Genomic DNA, 10,551 nt, shown 5'->3' with positions numbered 1-10,551 from the left:
TAATAGGATATGCCAATTTGTTAAGAATTAGATTTTAATACATAACAGAGAGGGGTTGGTTCTCAGTAAAGGTCCTCAAGGACGCTTTGAAATCAGTAATAGGATGTTTTTAAAATTCCTCTTTCTTTTTGTGACTTGTTTATAAATTCATTGAAGATAAATAATCTAAAACATTTCACGGTTAATGGTTTCTTTGGGGTCAATCAAGTCCTCAACGACAAAGAAATTCCCTCTCAAAGGCTTAAAAAGATCAGCAGGCACAGTTTTCATGAAACTTTCTGATTATAAAAACTTTACAAATATATTCCATCAACAATATGAGCATTCATACAAAAATAAAGCTTGATTCATGTTTTAGTAAATGTAACATCAAAGCCACTCTATAGCTATAATACCAAAGTGTTAATCATCAGTGCTAAAGATTGGATCATAAGTTCCAAGGGATAAACCACAGTGAATCACGTGTTACAGTCAGCACAGTCAGGCTCTGCTTCATTTAAAAACCTGTTTATAATCAGTCAGCGCTGTATACAGTCATCCTGTAGGTGTTCTGTGGCCAACATGGCAATCCTTTAAAAGCATGCAGGCTGGTTGTGCTGCAAAGCGGTCATGCAGTGATGACTCATACCAGAGCCCATATGTTTAATGCACCATTAGAAAGTGCTCATATTAAACATTTATCACATCCCACTTGGCTGTTCTTTTCCCCCTTTTTCCTTTTATGAAAAGCTAATTCTTCCACTACACAAAAAGATCAAGGTCTTACTGGGTTTGAATTTTTTAAAAGGTCGGCTTTAACTTCACAAATAGGGCTATAGAAAAAAACGTGGCAGCTGGGGGGGGTGGGGGGGAAAGAATCTTGTTTGTTTTTTTTTGCCCTTGACTCTCTCAAGGACGTTAAAATGTTTGGGGTTAGATTAAAAATAAAGAAGAAAGCTGATGAGCTGAGGAGGCTAAAGTCTAATTTGCTTTGGGAATCATGATTAATGATGTACAGAAATGTGTCCATTAGCCTGTCACTTATACATGAGGTAGATATACACTCCACTCTATCCATAAAGACACAACCTCCAACTGAATGAATGGATGCAGAATCCAAAAATAAGACGACGGAGCTTAAACAAAATGAGTATTATGCAGAAGTAATTTTATATGCCAGGGGCTTGCTGCTTGCTCTAGATAGCTTAAAAAGATGCAAATCTAATCACACACTTCTTACATTCCTGGGGGGGGGGGGGGGGGGGGGGGGGGGTATGCATAGATGTACATATTTAGGTATGCATGTCAATTAGTGCGTCTTAGAGTGTGTGTGTATTCCCTCTGTGGCATTCTCCAGTGCATTTTTTCCTTAAAGCTTTCAGGCATATACACACACACACACACACACACAAACAAAAACACAAAAAAACAAGCCTAAGACGTTCCCCTATATAGCAGAAATATCTTACATGCCTATTATACCACATGTGCACAATGTGTTGGAAGAAAAACAAACTATAAATCTTTTCAACCAAGGGAGGCTGGAGTGCTAAGTCATTGGATTTATTACAAATTTGGATAAACGTGTTTACTGGGAGTCTTGTTAGAGCAAAACTGGCTCTAAAAAAGTAATGTCTATCTTTTTTATTGATATATAGCTTCTCTGGAATATTTTGTCTCCCAGAGCTTCCCTGTGGACATGACCCTTGTCTGGCCAATAACATCTGTTCTGGCATGTTACAGAAACTGTAAAGACAGGCGCCTTTGAGACATTTTCTTAAAGGCTTACAATGCAACTTCGTGCAGAGCACATTTTCAGATCGGATCAGGGCTAATAAACGTCTTGGAAAAAAAATATTCTGCAATCAATTTTAATTTTGGCTGTTATAGATTTGTGTTTTTAGGCCATAAAAAGCCTGTTGGTTGTCTTTCTGATGGATTCTCCGTTTTTAAGCCTCTACAAATAGCATCCCTGAGTGGGTAAGCTGTGTGGTGGCAGGGTTAACAGTTAGACAGAGAATGTTTCATGCATTAAAACATGCATGAAACACTGAAACATAAACAAGCTGTAGGAAAGCGCTGTCCCGTCCATGTGAAAAGAGACCAGAAAACATCAAATCCAGAGGGTGTTTTACTTCACACTCTTATTGTGAAGGCTCCACAATCTTTAAAATGGGGTATGATTGATTTTTGATATACTAATATGTAGAATGTTTTATATTCTACATTTAAACAAGAAGATTGATGCTAAGGTAGAATGATAAAATAAGGTGGACATGAAAAAGAAACCCACCTTTGGTCGTTGGTTTAGGGTAACCTACTGTGTTTACTTGAAGGGGCTTCAGGTCAGTACTATTTTTGTTAAATTACTTAAACATGTGCTTTAATTTCCTTTTGCTCACAGGTTATCATTCTATGATAGGGACTATTAGCATTCTTTGAGGTCATCTCAAGGCATCGCGACCTCTCAAGCACATCATTATCCATTTAAGAGGTCATACACTGAGGCATCTACAGTTATCAGAGTTTCACCATAAGGACTATTAATGCCAGAACTTAATGTTTCATATTCATTCCATCTGATAGTTGTTCCATCCACAGTGAACTGCCTTTGCCAGCCCTGAAGCCTTGCTGCTCTTATGGCAAAGAGGGATGAATATTCTGGGAAAGAAAAATAAACCAGCAGTTATTTTATAAAGCTCTCTTTCAGCTTGTTAGTGCTTTTATCTCTGTGTGTTGATGTAAGTTAAAGTGTTTTAACAGATATTTCTACTTACTCAGATTGACACACTAATGTGTATTTTCTGTTAAAAAATACATTTAGTCCTTGGGGTGGACTTTATTTTAGGTTAGCAGTCGATGTAAGTGGACAAAAAGAAAATGACTGGGTTATTACGTTTAATCTTCTATCAGCTGAACATATGCATTCCTATTCATATTGAGGAAGTGGAAGAAGAAGCCTTCATATTACAGCTCTTTCTGGTCTTCCACTGTGTCTGAATCTGCACTTCAGCAGAAAATAATAACTCTACCGCAGCCTTAAATTATCATAATGACCCATACCACTGTACATACACACACACTAACACACGTGCACACGGAGGATTACACAAAACAACCACACATAAAATCGCCTCTGTTGAATTTCATACTTCATGAAATATTTATTTCAGCAAAACATTCTTGGTTTCCGCTTTACTCCAAAACTGTCATTTTCTATTTGAAGCCTGCACTGTGAGATGTTGAAGACGGTGATACTGACCCTGCACAGAAAATAAAAAAGGAGTAAAGAAAACACTCACTATTACTGCGGTTTCTCTGCTCCTGTGTCCATAGACTTGCAGTGTTAACGTAGCATTAAGCACTTTGTGGAGGTTTCTTGGTTGATGTGGCTTCGACATGTTGGATTAATCAAACCATCACCTGGGCAATGGAGGAGAGTTCACCGACCAGTTCCTACTGCACATTAAAACATGTTTTGTCTGACTGTCTGAAAATGACGTATTAAAAAGTATGTGACAGAAAACATGAAAACAAAACAGTATAAGAAGGCCTTTCTCAGATCAAAGCATGCGATTGTCAAAACTCTCTTGGCATTGACAGCAAGAACAAGTACCAGAGTATATGATGAAGGGACTTGAGCTTATTTATCACTTTTATAGTCTTGTTACACCACATGTCACACCTACTCATTCACACACTGATGGCAGATGTTACTATCTAGTGATGAGGTGACTTGCACAACGACACATCAGACATGTTGCTGCAGGAGCTGGGGATTGAACCGTTGTCTTTCCGGTTAAGAGACACCGACTTTAACTGACCCACAGCCACCCCAGTGCTGACAAGTGAGACGAGATGGTCCACTGTTCACTTGTAAGAACACAAAACAAATCAGTCATGTACTCATGCATAGATTCTGTTATCTATTGATGCCCATCCCTTCAAGGCTTTTGGCTCATCCTGCATTTTATCCAGCGTGGATTAAACTCCTTCTCATGAAGTTTCGATGAGTCTCAGAACCCCCCGAAACATGTCTCAAGTTTCTTGCCAAAAATCCACTTCAGTCCTGTATTTGATCATTCCCGTTAAACCCCCCTATTTCAGCTCATAGCAGGCTGTTTCTGTGTTTGTAGCTTTAAATATAAGTGAGCAGTGCTCAACCAGGCCCCTCTGGAAGGGGCTGTTCTTCAGGCTCTCTTTCACCATCTGATTGTATACGGTAAAAGGCAGACTCAGAGAGCAGAACAAACTCCTAGCTGTGGGAGTGTCACCCACCTGGGGGAGGGGTTGCTACCCTTTGTGAACAGCCGTTATTTGCACACATTTTCTGAAAAGTGGAGCAGGAAAAAAACGGAGAGGGTGGACATTTTCCATAATTGTTGGGTTGGTAGACAGGCTAGGAACACATGCATGATGTTTGAAAAACATGTGAAAGTGTATTCTTTACAATATGTGAACTTCATCATCATGACATTGACATTTGACTTTTGGGATTAGAAATATCATCTTTCATGTTAGACACTGAAATGTGTAATTACACGCTCATCAAGGTATGAACAAACACATTTTATAAGAGATAAAAATTAATCTGATCTTTGACCACCAGTTTATCACTAAATTGGATATATGCTGAATATGAAGATATTCTCCATAGGCATTCTCTTGAAATTAAGGGACAAGAAAGGGTATAAATCGCTAACATGAAAACGTAGTGCTTCTATCCAAGGCACAGAGGCCTTATTTTAACATCTACCAGAGTCTTCGAAGTGTTTCATTAAAGATGGATAATCGCAGAAAAAAATACTGTTGCAACAGTAAAATTGGTTTGTTTTTGTTGTGGGCAGGAAACTTTATTAAATAGATCCATATGAGCTAATAACATAAGAGGCAATTACTGTCTGTTTATGGTCAGCATCAACTTTGTTCTTCTTGTTTTGATCATTAAACTGAAAAACACACACCAGATATTTGTGTCCTTGTACAAAAAAACAGAGTGGAGACATTGTTCCACCCCAAAGGGATCACGTTGCTCAAACAGAATGTAGCTTGGTGTAACTGTATGCTAGATATTCAAAAATGTATTGCCCTGTGAAAATATTACAAGGTTAATCTGTTTATTGATGTGTTTGTTGTCTTGTTTTCATTTATCGTTCATTTGTGTGCGACTCTGCTGCCTGGTATGCTGACCTGTCCCCCATTCCTGGCAATCAAATCAGAGCTAGAGAGAGAAGATTGTATTTCCTCTGAGGTTTGCATTCCTAACATAGACAGTTTAAATTATGCTGGAGCCGATTTGTTTATGGAGTGCAGCTTGTATGCATCTCACACGGTCATAAGTGTCTCTGTTTGCAAGCACATGATACCTGTACAAGAGACTGATGCATGGGATTGGTACTCAGGCGTACCGTTGTGTTTCTATCTCCAAGATGTCCGGGCATTGTGCCACAGCAAACAACCTTCTTCTATTGACTTTACCACAAGTTGAGAATCTCTCACACACAAATACGCAGATACTGTCAGAGGAGCACATTGAAAGAGATCTTGTTCTCCTCCAACATGAGAGGAAATGAGAACGCTGAGACCAAAAACATATATTAACTTGGAATCTTTCAAAGCAAATAAACATCTCCTCAAATGCCTTCAACAATTTGGATCTTGAAGTCGAACTAAATAAGACTCTGCAAGTTTTTCTGTGGGTCTGCATTTGGAACAATTTACAACACATTCTCTATATTTCACAAGTGAAGACTGAATTATTTGGCATGTGATTGTGCGGCCTGTCAACAGTTGGCTTGGTTCAGCAGGGATGTGGTTCTGTCCCTTTTGCTGGAAATTGGATCAAAGTTGAAGACTTTTCATTTCTGATCCAGCGCATGTTCTCACTTTGAAAAACAGTGATGGCCGAGCATGTTACATATTAATGTAGATAGTGGTTTAGTTTGCACCAGAAAATGTCAACGTAGCTTTATCAACTTGTTTCACATGTCCCAACAAACAAAAAGCAAAATGGAGATATTAGATGGGGATATTTTAAGGATGATAAAATGGCTTATAGTGACTAAGGACCAAAATATACAACTGCAAAAAAAGAGTTGAAGATGGGGGTTACTTAAGAGGATGAATAAATGGCAAAAAAAGACTATTTATAGGATGCCTTGGACACCAGCAGGTCCCTAGGTAGGCCTTTGACTAAGAGTGAAAAAGTAAAAAATGAGCCAAAACACAATCAGAAGTGATGACCAACTCACTTTTATATGAATCCAACAGGAATTTCATGACGGTAGTCCAACAGCTGACATGGGAAGAGAAAAGCCATCTACAGTACACGACAAAAGGGACAATACCAGCTCCACTGAATATTAATTAAGCTGTATGAGTGTTTACTCCAAGCAAGACTAAAAATAGGTCAACAAAACCAAATCAAACAGCTGGAAAAGAGAATGTGTCACCCCTGAGGATGAACAGGTTTTCCTCTTATAAACTTCCGATAAAAGGGACACACATCAGCAGGACGTAGCTCCTCTGAGCTATCACGGGGGTTTGCAAGGGAAGGACAAAGATGAGGAGACAAAAAAAAAGAAACACATTGAGAAATAGAGATGAGACAAGGTGTGGTGTACATGCAGAAACTCTGGATCGTTACAATGATATCAACTAAGCGGCGAGGGAGATAGTGAGTAGCATGAGATGAACTCCTGCTGCCAGATTACGGCAGCATATCTGTAGGCGGGAATGATATTACACTGGTTTTATACGAATATGAGTGCAGATTATGATTTCACTTAGGATCAACATTCTCTGCTTCCATTCAATGTGGCATCCCCAAGGGCTCAATGTTAGGGCTTCTATTATTTTCAATATACATACTTCACCTTGTTCCAATTTAAATCTACAACCTCTTGTACAACTTCTATATTGATGACTCACAACAGTTTTTATCAGTTGTGCCTGTTTTTAAAAAAAAAATCTAATTTCAACCTATTTTTGTCTCTGTCTTACTTTAGTGTAGTAAAATGTTGTTAGAGTTCATCATAATACATTGTTTATAATATTTTGATGCTTTTTCGATTACAGCTGTAAAGCACTGTGGATCAGCACTTTCTAAGTGTGTTACATGATTGAAGGGATTTGATTTAAATGCTAATGTGGAGATGTTTTCCTGTACTTTCTGTTGCTGCACTGTGGATGCATGATTTACAAGCCTGGAGTTCTTGTTTCAATAATGAGAAGTGACAAGACAAGCAATGCATTTGACTCTATATTTTGATACATAAGGACACACACTTCATGTTGCAAAGATTTGAAATGCAAACCATTACATCCTTGCAGTCCCATTAAAATGATGCTTCACAGGCTTTCACTGTCTGACTGAATAATAATATTTCCGCTGTTTGCCTTGGTGACAACTGTGGTCCTTCAGTGTACCCACTGCCAGAGGGAAAATGGGATAAGAGAAATGAGAGGAGCCAACAGATTCCTGTCTAGATTGCTGATATGTGTACTGCTGCACTGCCATATAAAGACACATTCAGCTTTGTTTAAAGACACACACTGAGAAGAGCCATCTCTCCCCGCTGAAACACAGTCACAATGTGAACATGCAAGGCTTGGCTCATCTTCATTCAGTGCCTATGTTTATCCAGCTTTAATCTGGAGCTTTGTAAAATAATGAAGCTAGATTTGTAAACAAGCAGGCAGTGCAGTGAAAGCCTGAAATCCTCAGGGCTTGTTTTCTCACTTTACGTTCCAATTAAATGATGAACCCGCTGTGGCTACAGGATGAGAAGGACTTTTTCTCTTTTGACTTCATTTCTATTTCTTCAGAAAACCATGGAGTAAAATCAGGTCTCTCTACCCTTACAGGCTTGAGATCGTCCACTGTGGAAAAGCTTTTAGAGCACTGGTTGAGTTCTGAGTCACATGTGCCTTTCCACTGAGCTGGTGGAACTTACAGCATTCTTACCAGTGTATACAATTGGTTTGTTTCCCTCACCTTAATCCCTGTCTTTGTGTCTTTGTGGAAAGAAAAAAAAAAAACAAGGCATAACAAGTACTTGTTTAAAAAAAAAAAAAAAGTTTTTAGTACACTGAAAATATACTAATAAATAAATAATGAGTTAGCTTTTCACAAACACTTTACTCCAGTGTTGCACTGCGACTTTGCCAGAATGTGTCTGTGTTTTCATCCATTGTGTTACACTATTTTCAGCACATTTGATTTTAGCCATAAGAACTAAAAATAAACGCTTTGTGTCTGAACCGTCTTTGCAAACATTGAAGCCACAGTGCACAATTATCATAAAGGCCATTGGCTTAGAAAAATAAAAAAACATTTATAAAAGTGACACTATGATGTGATTTCATGCTTTGGTGAGAATATTCTGCTTCATTTGTCGTTTTCGCTTTACATAGACGACGTGGATGAAATCATCTTACTTACAGACCAGTGCAGCTGGTTGGCTAAAACAGTTGGTTAAAAGCTACAGAATGAAACCGACTGTATAAAAAAAACTGTATCAATATGAAAAGTTTTTTGTACTTAAATGAAAGTATAAACAGTCATTTAATAGTTTCAGTGTGGGCTACAGTCATGAGCCGCCTTAGGGTTTTAATTATGCTCAGCAGTATTGATAATAATGAGAGGAAGGGAGTGAATTATGCAGATACACACTCACACACAAGCTGAGGAATATGTGGTGGGAAAAAAAAGGGTTTCATTCCAATAATCAGAAAGAGCCTCTAATAAAGAGTGAGGGTCCTGCCAGGAGGAAGATGACGCTGCATGAGTCTTCATTGCCATAAAGGAAAGATGTGGGAGAAAGGGGGAGGGAGAAAAAGAGAGACGACTCTGTTCTTCTTACATAATAATTGATTTTGAGAGTTTTGAGACTGTGCACTCCATCTTGAATGAACACTGGGGTGAGCAGAGGACAAGAAAAACTCAAATGAAAGTTCCTTACTGAGTTGATGACAGCCACAGCTTTTAGGCATTTGGTGTACATTGAGCTCCTGTCCCTGTATGGTGCTCTGAAAATATTGGCAGCACACAGTGAGAGAGCAGACACAAAGGGGCGACTTGTTAAACATACAGAATTTATGAGCTCTCAGGACTTTGCTCAGTGAAGGCCTGTCAGTGATACTGACAGCAGTGAGCGTGAAAGCTGCCGGACTGAGACCCATGATAGAGTGATCTGTAATGTAGTGGTGTGTAATGATACCAGCACCAGCAGCCATCCCACTGAGAGAAGAAAAATGAGCCTGTCAGGGGGGAGAAAAAAAGAAAAAGACAGAAGAAGAGAAAGAGAGAGAGAGAGAGAGAGAGAGAGAGAGAGAAATCCCCCACAAAGTTTTGGTGCGCCGTTTGGCTTTAGATGTGTTTTTCACAGCCAAACCTCTTCTCAGATTAAAATGCATTTATTCTATCAAACATCGAGCAGAGCAACCTGGAAGGATCTTGTCTTTCTGAGTGAGGACTGAGAGCTGGACAACTTCAAAGTATACACATCAGATATGAGAAGTCTATGACAAAGACAACACGTTAAGCGAGGTTAATAAATGTCTTTGTCTGTACTACTGTTACAATAAAATGAATGAATGTCCTCTAATTTTCTCACCATAAACAACTGTGATCAAACATGAACGTGAGGCTTCAGGCTATCAAACAACAATGCCGTGTTGTGACAGCAGGATTTTGGACTGTTGGGAAGCTCATTTCTCGCTGTGGCTTAAATAAAGTTTGGTGGAGTCTGTAGTTGACAGTAAAATGAAGTCAGTCAGTTTCCTGTCTTCAGATGGTGGAGCAGATGGCACAGTCCTGAGGGCCGACGTTTCAGCATGACATCCAACTCTCCATCAGCAGAATTCACCTCCTTGTTATTAAGTGGTAGCAGGGATAACTTCTTTTCATACACCGCATGTACAAAACAACAACTATGAAAGAGCTTGATGCCTGTCAGTGTGCATGGAAACCTGTTCCAACAATTTAATTCTGGCAGATTTGACTAAATTCTTGGCATTTTCACAAAGGGATCAAGATAATCAAACATTATGCCTCCCCTTAGAGCCAAAGTCAGAGGTCAGCCAGAGGCCAAAGATCAACCCAAATTCATCATCCACTGCTCCCTCTAGTGGATGATGAAAGAAGTTAATGTAAAACACTGAAGTCAGAGAAAAAAAAAGGCACGTGGATAACATATATGCAGGTTTATCCCACCATCTCCATGGAGTTACAATAACATATAGTGCTGGGGTTTAGGTTTTTCTTCAGATAATTGCTCTGATAAACTGGAACGTAATAATTGACTGATGAGCTTACACATAAAATGTTCAGTTGTTTTCCATGCATCAGTGTCTGGGAAATGAGAAACATAAAAGGAGCAAAGCTTGAGACTCATAACGGAAAGAACAGAAGGGCTCATGTTATTCTATCATCTGGGCACAAATGCAGAAGGAACTTAATAAATCCAACTGGGTTGTTTTTGCCTGTTTCTAATAAACCTCCATCTTTTGTTTTAGAGCCACAATTAATGTTTTAATGGTTCAGTCACAACACACATTTGGAAGGATTAA

General features: G+C 38.9%; 1 protein-coding gene across 1 annotated transcript in view; it reads left to right on the top strand.

The window, feature by feature from the left end:
* Positions 1–10,551, top strand: part of crtac1b (cartilage acidic protein 1b) — a 66,839-nt gene that overhangs the window by 45,473 nt on the left and 10,815 nt on the right. The gene's annotated exons all lie outside the window — the stretch shown is intronic.

This window comes from Symphodus melops (assembly GCF_947650265.1).
Source record: "Symphodus melops genome assembly, chromosome: 15".
Lineage (NCBI taxonomy): Eukaryota > Metazoa > Chordata > Actinopteri > Labriformes > Labridae > Symphodus > Symphodus melops.
Note: the sequence above shows the minus strand (reverse complement) of the source record. Positions and strands in the feature narration are given on the sequence as shown.